The sequence below is a fragment of the Solanum pennellii genome, chromosome 10 (genome assembly GCF_001406875.1).
Source record: "Solanum pennellii chromosome 10, SPENNV200".
Classification (NCBI taxonomy): domain Eukaryota; kingdom Viridiplantae; phylum Streptophyta; class Magnoliopsida; order Solanales; family Solanaceae; genus Solanum; species Solanum pennellii.
Genome location: NC_028646.1, coordinates 30,673,376 through 30,685,793, shown reverse-complemented (window position 1 = coordinate 30,685,793; position 12,418 = coordinate 30,673,376).

Genomic DNA, 12,418 nt, shown 5'->3' with positions numbered 1-12,418 from the left:
GGGAGGGGGGACTGGGATTAGGGGGGACGAAAATAGGTCCCATTCCGTCCCACTATATATACGGGATGAGATGGGATTTGGGGGGACGGGACATGAGATTTTTTTTTATTTTTTAAATACTTATTTATTTGTAATGAAATTATATGTTTTTAGCTAATAATTTTTAAATTTAACTTTTAACTTTTAAATTTAAAATTAAATTTTCAAATTTCAAGTTTAAAATTTCAAATTTCAAGCTTCAATTTTCAAATTTCAAGTTTTAACTTTAAAGTATTAAAATTCAAATTTGAGAAGTATAAATTTGTATTTTAAATATTTTAAAGTAATATTAAACTTGAAATTTCAAATGTCAAGTTACAAGTTTCAAATTAAGTATTTTGAAGTTAGTTTAGTACTTTAGTATATATTTAGTTATATATATTAAAATTAAAATGAAACACTAATTGTATAAAAGAAACTTTAATAAAAGTTAAAACCTTCAAATTTATTCAATAGAACTTGGAAGTTATAATTAACAAATATTAGTGGAGTAACTAATCTACGCAGCCACCTTCTAGGAAGGGTTCTGTTTCAATATGTTTTCATACGTAAAACTAACATTTATTACAAATATTAGATGAGTAACTAATTTTACGCAGCTACCTTCTAGGAAGGGTTCTGTTTTAATTAGTTCTCGTATGTAATCTAAAAAAATATCTTTTCTCCTTTAAATTTCAATTCTAATTGTCGCATCATATCGATGGTGAGATCCTCCGATGTTGGCAAACTTGCTCGAAACTCTTGTGACTCTAATTCATCATCACTGCATTCAATTTGCATTTTTATCCAACTTGCTTGTTTTTTAGTTAACTTTGGCAAGTTATTATTCCTCCTGTCGGCATTGACCCAGTCTCTAAATAAAACTGTTGCTTCCAAACTGTCTTCCGCCAATCAATGTCTATGATCGCCAATATGAAACCTTGCCGCACTGAAAACAGCCTCCGATGCAACTGATGAAGCTTGAATAGCTAGAACATCACGAACCATTTTGCTCAAAGTTGGAAATGCATTGCTTCACTTACTCCACCATCCTAATAAATATTCATTGCCATATTTGATTTCCAATGCTTCTAAAGATTGATTAAGATATTCTTCAAAATCATCACGGTTAGTAGAATTAAGACCAGGAAAACCTCGCATATAAGTTGAAATTCGAACTTCAAAATAATTTCTTGATTAGAAGTTTGACCAACTTCTCCGTCAATATTTTCAATATTTCTATATTTTTTCATACAAAATTTTTGCTTCTACTTTTATGCTAGCCTTACACGTATCACTATTTCGAATTTCTTGAGGTGAAATTTCTAAAGTTTCATAAAAAGTGTCAACAAGGCCATGCACACCTCGTAATTTGTAATCAGGATGAAGTAAAGTAGCAGTTAAATAAATTTGTGAAATAGGAAAAAAACATTTAAAAATTTTTTCAATCATACCTTCAATCAACTTTAATTTTATCTATTTTTTTATATTTAGAAAATTGAATTGTAAGATCACAAATATTTATTAATACTGATTAAATTGTAGTATAATTAATTCCAGAAAACATGGTTGTTGCATCATAAAAAAGTCTTAAAAATTGTTATAGTTCTTTAGTTTCTTCTCAATCTTCATCACAAATTCTAACTAATGGGTCAGCATTATGAGCATTAAACACCATTTGTATGGGTGTTCTGTATTTGTAAGCAACTGAAAGCATTTCATAAAAGGAATTCCATCTTGTTTTAACATATTTTGGAATTTTTCTAGGCGGCAATTCACATAGTAAACGATGCTCATTAAATTCCCTAATTCTAGAAGCACTGTTAGTAGCAAAAATCCAGGCAACGACATAGTCAATTTTCATGCAACCACATTCAAATAATGAAATACCCTCTTGTACAACTAGATTTAATATATGTGCAACACATCTAACATGAAAAGCATTATCGTCAATTGACATAATCTAACTTTTAACATTTTAGCAGCGTTATTAGATGCATTATCTAATGCGACAGACATTACTTTATCTATAACCATGTAATAATCTAAAATACCTAAAATTTTTTAAGCTAAATATGCACCAGTTTTTTTCTCTACACATAGTATATAACTTAATATTCTTTTTTGCAAATTTCAATTATGATCAATCCAATGAGCTGTAACAGTTAAATAATCATTTCCATTAACACTATGACCCATGTCTGCAGTTATATACACTCTACTATCTAATATGCTCAATATACAGCGAAGAAATTGAGAATGTTTACCTTGATATTCAAAAACATCATGCTTAATAGTATTTCTTGAAAAACCTCTATAATTCGGATTATAAGTTTGTTAAATATATTCAATAAAACCGGAATTTGAAGGAAAACTATAAGACAAACCACAAACAACAACCATTGTAGCTAAATTTTTGTGATCTAATTTATGATTATATTTTCGTTGTGTTATTGGACCACAGGGGTTAGAAGGATCTAATGTTCCTTGAGCCATGTTAGAAGACCCTATCGATGCATTACCGGTAGGGTTGGGGGTTGGTGAAGTCGGTATTCGCGAAGGAAGAATGCTCTTCATCTCCCCTCGCCATAATTATCTCTGGAAGTCGCCCTACAACCCCTTGACTCTTGCGGGCTACGTTCGAACGAAATATCAAATTCATCAATTGGACCTTTTTTTCTATTGGCTAATGCTTTAGCTTCTTTATATTGAATCGGCACACAAGATAACAAATGTCTATTAATCCCCCTGTCCCACCTTCACCCCCATCTTGTTTATGTTTAAAAGCTTGCTTACACTTATTACAAATAACAACACTATTTTCTTTATTGAAAGTCATAAATTGCCACACAATAGAAGTTTTAGGGCGTTGACACTTCACGTTCTCCCTTGTGGGAGGTATAAGTGATGGACGTCCATAATTTTGCTCTGTTGAATTTATAGCGTCATTTGGAGCTTTTGTCACCGGTCTAGTAGGTGTATCATCTAAATCCTCTTCTTCCACTTCAACTTCTACTTCTTCACCTGAATTTTCATCAACATTAGGATTAATATTATCATAACGTCGTTCTAAACTTTCGTGATCGAGTTGAACATTTGGATGAATATCATAAGGAGTATCATCAACATAAGTAGAATTATTTGTATTAAATCTAACTCTATACATTGATTTAGATAAAGTACTACCACTTTTACTACTCTCTTTTTCTTTACATTTTTTTTATCAAAATTAAATATTTTAAAAATTCCACTTTGTTCGTTATCTTGTGCTTTCTCTTTTCCTTTACTGGTATTTTTTTGGCTAGAACTCATACTTAATTATATATAAAATGTAATATAAAGATAATAATAACACAAAAAATAAAGACGAAATATAAAAAATAAATATTATGAAACGAATGTACCAAACATCTGCATTAATAGCAGACGTTAAATCGATTCTTGAAGCTTGTGATTTGTTGTAAGTTGTAATTTGAAACTCCAAGTCTCCAATCAATACTTGATAACAAATATGATTTAATTTTATATATTGATATAATATGAAAATTTAGAATTGAAAATTGAAATATATGGAATTATGGATTATAATAATATGAGAATTAAAATGGAATACAAATTAAGATTGACACTTGAGAGATTGAGAGTTGAGAGGATATAAAAACTTAGAAGAGAGAAATGAAAATAGATGATTTTGTAAGAAATTATAAGGGATAGAGGGGTATTTATAATATTAAAAATGGGTTAAAGTGTAATTATTAAAACTTGAGGGTTTAAATTAAAGTTTTAAAAGTAGGGGGTGGTAGGGGGTATTTGGGAAGTGAAAAAGGGTAAAAAAGCTGTTGGGGCCCCACTAGCCGTTTCCCCAATGGCTAGTAACGATAATATTTTCAAATTTTATGAAAAAAAAATTAGGGGGATCTCGCGAATCGGCCGGTTCAACAAGGCCGGGAGCGGTCCGTGTCGACCGAGACCCAGGGGTGAACCGGCCCCTGACCGGTCCCCTCATCCCCCACCCCATAAATCCCCCTACACTAGTGAAGGCGGGCCGGGGCGGGACGCGGGTTGGGGCGGATGCGGGCCGGGGCGGGATATCCCGGTCCCCCTGCCACCCCTAGGCGATATTGCCAAAGTGAGAAAACATCTCCAAACTTAAGTTGATAATCCGTTAACTTTGGTGAAGGGAGACAACATCACCAAAGTCACCTTTGACCTCATTGAAGTTTGTCGATCAAGGCAGTCCAAGACATTGTGAGTTCGTATATCTTTGACCTATCTCAAGTTATAATGTCTTAGTGTTGTTTCTTATTCTAGTTCATTATCGTGATTTCTAAAATCAATCTTCAACTAGCGATTGATCGATTTTTTGATTAGTAGTTCTTGAATACTCACCTACTTTATGTCAAATCTACTAGATCAAACCTCTAGTATCATCATCCTTATGTTGCCATCATATTTATCACGCCACTCATCTTAAATTCAATCCTAGTGTCTATTGTACTAAACACGGATAACAATATAATTTATCACATACTATACTAACTTTTGACTACTAGCTAAAATAAAGAAACACTCACCTACCAAAACCACTTGACATGTAAGTCAATCTTTATCTCCCAGCCAACCTATTTACAAATTACCATCACATTTCCTTGCACAACATAATTACTATTTATTCATTCATTCACTATGCATCGTTGTTTTATCAGCTCTATAAGCCTCTGAATATAATGAGGTTCTCCTTTCAAAATAATAAGCGTAGCTTAGATCTATCACCTCATGAATACTCTATTTTTCTATTCAACACCTATACTTGGTCTTCACTAACACAATGACACATCAAGGTAAACTCAATTTCTAGTTCAAGTCTACTCTAACTCATCCTAACATGTAACTATTCATCTACCTTCTATCACAAAATCCACACAACATTTTTACTCCATAACCTACATATAAAAGAAAATTTCTCATTCATGAATTTCCGGGTACATGACTGCAATACACACTTTACTCAATAATTATCCCCATCCCTTAGGTTACTACACTTCTAAATGCATAGTTCTAACTTTGGTCACATCTACTACTACTAGCTTATAAAAATGCAAAATCACACTATCATCAAGCAACGATACTGCCAAAGTATTTCAAAACACACTTTCCTCTTAAGGGTCTCACCTAATAAAAGGTTTAGAGAAGAGAATTTGATAACACATCCTACATTTAGCTTGTACTTAGGATTCATATGATAAAGGGAGCATTCTTTCGAATCAACCTACTTAATGCTCACTAACATTCTTCTCTCAATCCTCGTGCAATCTCTATACTTTTTGAAGACTTCTTGTTAAGAGTAACTCATCGATAATGATTTGCATTTTGATATTTCAACAATCTTGAGTATGAAGGGTAGTTGAATAGATTTTAGAAATGCATGACTCTTAGTAAGTTTCTTATGACAGACTTCTATTGGACGATCTAGAGTATGAAAGAAAGGGAAAATTTTCCTAAATGTTTGTAGTACCCCGTTTATAGAAGTGGAGTTCTCGCAACCATAAAAAAGATCCTAGTGATACTAGACACGACTCTTGAAATTTGTGCTATGAAACCAAGTTTGTAATGATTCAAGCCTACACCCTAGATGTGGCAAGCACTCAAGAACCATTATTGGTCCCCTTGAAAACCCTCATCCTAGTTGACTACAATCAAAAGACTAACTCAAGCATACACGAACATCAAACTGAAAGAAGCATTTAACAATAGTTTTTCTGAATCTCAAAACTCTCATAATATAATGAATATAAAACATAAGTTTCAAAAAATATATATGAAACTGAAAGACCCTCCAAAACTTTTTATATGTGAAGCCTCTAATATATAAAACGAAGGTCGCAACAAGAGCGACAACACCTCAAATGCTCCTACTAATAACTCATAAAAACTAGAGTCTTCTAGAAGCAAGAAGTCCTTACTCAAAAACTCAGGTGCGAATGAAATGATCTCAATGGAACTCTTGTTGAGGGTCCTGAATACCTAAATCTGCATCATAAAAAGATGCAGGTCAAATGACATCAATACTGTAACACTCCAAAAGTTTAAGACCTAATCTAGAGCCTCACATGATGAACTAGACCTTGTACTACTGTTTGAAGACCTAAAATAATAAACATAAATGATTTAGGAAGTTTTAGAGTCAAGACGTTAAGGAACGTCCATGACGTTTGGTGAATTGTGAAATAGAGGTTAGTGTGCCTTGGCATATTTCATGGGGTTTTAGGAGTCAAAATTAAACAAAATTTGGTACAAAGGTGTTAAACATGTATTAGAATATGTTTAGGCTCGAAATATCCGTGTACGACTCACCAAGGACTACCCTAAGGGTCCTTGAGAAGGACCCTTCCAAAATGGTCAAAAGTTGTCAAATGATAGTGGCTACCAATGAGAGCAGTCGACGAGCCATCGTGTAGGCGATGAGGCGTCGATGGACTCCGAGGTGATGACTTATCCATTTTTAAAAAGGCATCCAAAACATGATCTCTGATACAAACGACGGTTATGCAGGACGGTGGTTGTGAGGGTCGTCGACTAACTTACGGGCCGTAGGTCGGGGTCTCGTAGGTCAGGCCTGTGATTTCACTGTCCAAGTTTAGTAAAGTCATTAAATTAGTTATTTAGTTAGGGGTTTAATTAGGGGTTAAGGTATGATTAGTTAGTTTGTTAAGAGAGTATAAAAGGCCCAACTCTCATTAAACTAACCTAACACACTTCACTTCTCAAAACTCAAATCCTCTTCCTTCTCTCTACTTTCTCTTTCCCCAAAGAAGACTCCATTGGAGACCAAGGTCAAAGGGTTTTAGGGCATAAAGGACTTCACTTTCCTCCATAAAACTTCAAGGATTAACAAGGTATGGGAACTCTTCACCTTTGGGATTCCTTTCCTTTCCCTAAAGGAGTTTTCAAAATTGATTTCCAAAAGTTGATAAAAACACGAGTTTCATTCCTAATCTGAAATTGATCTTTCAAATTGTATTGTTCTTGGTTTCTTTTAATTATTATGGATATAATGTTACTGATTATTGGTGAATTAGGGTTGTTGTCATGTTAGACCTAATTCTATAGAAGAGATTATGAATTGACCCTATTTCCCTAACCCTAGGTTATGAATTAATGATGAATTGAATAATGATGATGAAATTGACTTAGTTCTTGTGTTATACTATTATGTGATGAAATTAAGTCTATTATTGGATGAATATGGTTGGTTGATGGTAAGACTATGGAAGAATGTTTGTGAAGGTAAATTGATAATACCTATGATCTTGAACTCGTACTTCAATCGTGAATGCTTTTACTTGATAATGATGTTCAAATGAAGTATTGGTTGTGAATAGATTTGATAGGTGATCGTATGATGAATGTAATTGAAATGTCTTTATTAACTGTATTGTGAGATTATGAATAAGGTGTAATGATATAAGGTTGATTTGAATCATTTATGTGCCTTACTATGACATGATGATAATAATGTGTTAATCTCACGTATGAGGGTTGTATTGAAAGGAATTTCTCATGCAATCCCAATTGAGATAATGATTATGAATATAAAAGGGGTTAGTATCCTATGGAATATGCTAGGCTATGATGATTAATAAATACTTAAAGACATTTCAAAAAGGAACATTAGCTTAGCACCGAGTGAACTAGTTATGAGAGTTGTCCCTTCCCAATGTGGGTGTCACATCCGGGGAGCACCCCCTAGACGTAACCGGCATCTTAGTCCTCTTTGAGGACTAAGACAAGCCTCTTAGATTACGTCATTACATCCATAGGTTAAAATTTACGGAAAAATTTAAAACTTTTCTTTATCTATCTTGAGGTTTACATAGACCTTTACCATATACACAATATATATTCATATCGAGTATACATAGACCCTTCGTATATGAAGATTACCTGGTCTTCTACTTTTATTGCACATATGTATATTTATAAAAGATATGACATAGTCTTAAAACCGGATATCTCACCTCATAACCATCTAAATAGGAGTATAAAAATTGGGCATAACCCATACAAAAATACAATAAGAGCAACATATAGGCTATACAATCTTTAGTACTCAAATGAAAAGGAAAGAACTAGAAGTCTTATAACTAGAACAACATAATAAGATTGATAGTGGCATTACCCTCGGGAAGTGAGGACCTACCCAACTTGGATGAGGACCTACCCAACTTGGATGACTGAGAATTCCAAGTCTTCCATTAAAGTCGTCTCAAAAGCCATTCAATGATCGGAACCTTAAATGTTGGGGAAAAGGGAGAAAATGGGGTTAGTACACCACTTGTACTAAGTATAAGATCATATGCGCACATATCATAAAATTATGCCAAAGGGGGACATTTAACCAAAGTATGCAATTTACTTTGAAAAGCCTTATGCACATTCAAGAAGACCATATCAATCAATAAGACATATTCATTAAGTCAAGAGAATGTACATCACAAGATCAACAATACTAAGTCTAGTCAAGCGAACATGCATGTCCACATAATTCAAAAACATAGTCAAGACAACCCTATTCCCAAGCTATAACATAAACAAGCATGAATAAGAGTTCATCACAACATAACCAAAGCAAGATCATTACCTATGAACCGTCATAAACTCAACTAGTGCAATGACTAAGTAAAACCCCATAACTTTACTCAATCAAGTGAACTCAACAAGAATCATGACCAATGTACAACTTGACATAACATATCATTAATAGTACATATCATTGTACTTTAGTAATAGAGACGAAACACATATTCATAAATGAAACCAATCATCATATAGTATCATCAATGTGCAATATCATCATATACAATTATAAGCATATACATATATAAGAACATCCTCCTAAGCCTTCCCTCAAGGCCAACTAGTGCAATGTTTAGGTAGAGTCCCATACCCCTACCTAGACTAAGTTAAACCCCTTAGGTCATCTGAGTTAGAGTTCATTCCTTTAGTTCATTTTACCTTTTGGGAACATCTTGCCTTAACCGACATAGACTCCACATGAGCTAATGTGGAATCCGGTGTCATGGAACCCTACACCGAAGTAAGGCGAACTACTTGCCAAGGTAGTACCAAAACATGAACATAGAAACTATGTGGATCCACTAGCTAGTACTCCTATGGGGGCAACATAGTTCAAGAACTAGGAGATATAGTTGAGACCCTCTTTATGCTACATGCATTGTAGTCTCCTATCTCAAGATTACATTAGTGATCCTACCTTCCCTATGTGGGAAGGGACACTCGTCACTCTAGTTCAGTCGGTGCTAAGCTAGAGTCCCTTTTGAAATGTCTTTAATACCTTTATTATTTTTCATAGCTTAATGTAGGTCATAGGGTCTATCCCTTATATAATCATCATCATCATCATTTCTGAATAAGAATTGCATGATAAAACCTTTCATTACAACCCTCACATGTGAGATTAGCACATTAACATCATTATATCATAGTAAGATACATAGGTACTTCATCACCAACCTTAAATCAATACATCTTAAGCATAATCTCACAATCACATAATCAAGATATTTCAATTCAACATTATACCAAACCTATCAATCTTAATATAAGGTCTACTTCAATACAACATCATAACATAAGCACAAGTAACCATAATCGAAGTAAAGAATACAGATCACAAGACTTACTCAATATCCATCACAATGCCATCATCAAGGTCTTACCATCAACCCTGAACTTAACACAACAATGGGTGTAATATCATCACACCACAATAATCAACATAATAACAAGGCCAATTGAATCATTATACAACAACTCATCACTAGTTCATAGCCTAGAATTAGAGATTTAGGTCAAGTTCATAACCTACTTCACAATCTAGGTCAATTCCTCAAGAACTAGCATGGTAGGACTACAATTCATATCAATTTATTCATAAATTGGCACAATAAAATCATAGAATAGTAATTCACACATCAACCAAGACAATTACATTAATACTAGATAGTTCAATTCAAGATCACAACTTAGGGTCATCTTCTAAAAACTAGACCAATCCATCAAGAAATAACATAATTGAGTTATAATACATGTTAATCTATTAATTATATACAAATTAAATCATAAACAAATCAAAATTGAAAGATCACTATTTAGAGATTGGAAAAGACCCACATGAAAACTAATCTTTTGAAATCAATTTGAATGAATCCTTTGGGGAACTAAGTCCCCAAGGTGAAAGGAATCCCATACCTTAATATTTGATGAATATATATGCAGAAACTTTGAGTTTTTCAGCCCTATAACCTCCTTGAATTTGACATTCTATGGTGTTATTCAACTTGGGAGAGAGAAAGAAGAGAGAAGGAGGAGAATTTGGGTTTAGGGATCATGAGGGCTTAGGTTAGTTTAATTAGGATAGGGTTTTTATATAGGTAATTAAACAACTTAATTAGACCTTAATAAACCATAAATAATTAACTAACCACCTAATTAATTAATTTAGTCAACTTAAAAATGTGCAGCAAAACAGTGTGCCCACAGACGACACCCCGATCGACGCCCCGTTTGTCAAACGAAGGCCAAGGGACCAAACGTCCTGTTGGTCCGTCGTTAAGTTCAGAGACTTTCCAAAACAGTCCTCCCATGGATTTGTCTAAGTGACCATCAATGCCCTGTCGATTAGTCCACGATTCGTCGTTGGCACTCGTTTGTGCACACTACCTTTTGGCAGCTTTTGCCAAATTGCAAGGGTCCTCCTCAAGGGCCCTTGGTTTGTCCTTGGGGAGTCATACCTGTACTTTTCGAATATAAGCTAACTCTAATACGTTTTAGACACTCTTTCACCAAAATTAATCATTTTCTGACTCCTAAAACTTAATCAAATAGGCTAAGGCACACTAGCACCTCATTGAACTAGTTTCCGGACGTCATGGACGTTCCTTGATGTTTTGATTCATAAAATTCCTAAATGACTTATATACATTAAAGTTGACCTTAAAAAAGTGTCTAAACCTTTTGACACCTATGTTATGCTCTAGAAAATGTCTTATAATTTCGGAGTATTATAGTGGGAAGGTAGGTTCACAATGATTCTCATGAGATAGAAATTACAATATCATTGTTCACAAAGAGGGTCTCAAGTATGTCTCCTAGTTCTTGAACTATGTTTCCCCCCATAGGAATACTAGCTAGTGGATCCACCTAGAATTCTATGTTCATGTTTTGATACTACCTTGGCAAATAGTCCACCTTTTTTGGTGTAGAGTTTCATGATACCATATTCCACATTTAGATCATGTGGTCTATGTCAGTTAAGGCAATTGTTCCTGAAGGTAAAATCAAGTAATGAAGTGAACGCTAACTAGGGTAAAGGGTTTGACTTAGTCTAGGTAGGGGTATGAGACTCTACCTATACATTGCACTAGTTGGCCTTGAGAAAAGTCCGAGAAGGTTGTTCTTGTGTTCTTAAAAAGTAAATGATATGTATATGTTGGATTTACATGTTGATGATCTATTTTATGTTGGTTTCAATTATGAACATGTTATTGGTCTATAATGTTAAATATGATTATGATTACTTATGATGCCATGTTATATGAAGTTAGACATTGATTGTGATTCCTTGTTGGGTTTACTTGGTTATGTTGGGTTATGGGACTTCACTTGATCGTTGGACATGTAAGCTTGGTAATGGGTTATGAGCAAGGGTCTTGTATATGTTGTAATATTATGAACTCTTATACATGTTTTGCTTTGGTTATGAGCTCTAATATGCTACTACACACGTTGACTTGACTTTACTTGATGATGTTGTATATGTTCTTGTCTTAATGAATATGTGCTCATTGGTTCATTTGTGTTCTTGAATGTGCATAAAGGCTTTTCAAAGTAAAGTAGTATGTTTTGAACAAATGTCCCTTTAAGCATGATTTCAATGTTTTATGTGCATACGTTTCCATACATAGTACAAGTGGTGTACTAACCCATATCTCTATGCTTTCTACAAATATGTATGTTCGTGCCGTTGATGTTAGAAGGCCATTTGCAAGACTATTTGGATATTCCCCAAGTGTTTGGTAGGTCCTCACCATCCGAGGATGATGCCACTATCTAGCTACTTGATGTTGTTATCGTCTAAAGACATTTAGTTTCCTTCTCTTTAATTTGAAGACTATTATTGTATAAGCCTATATGTGGCTTTTGTTGTAATGAAGTATGGGCTATGCCCGAATGTTCTACTCATTTTAGATGGTTTAAATATGATACAAAGTATTAGACTGATTCCTATGTTTCTATTATGTTGTCTAAATGAGAAGCCTACATATGCTTCATATGCGAGGAGTGTAAGTAAACTCCACATATAGTATCCGAGAGGTCT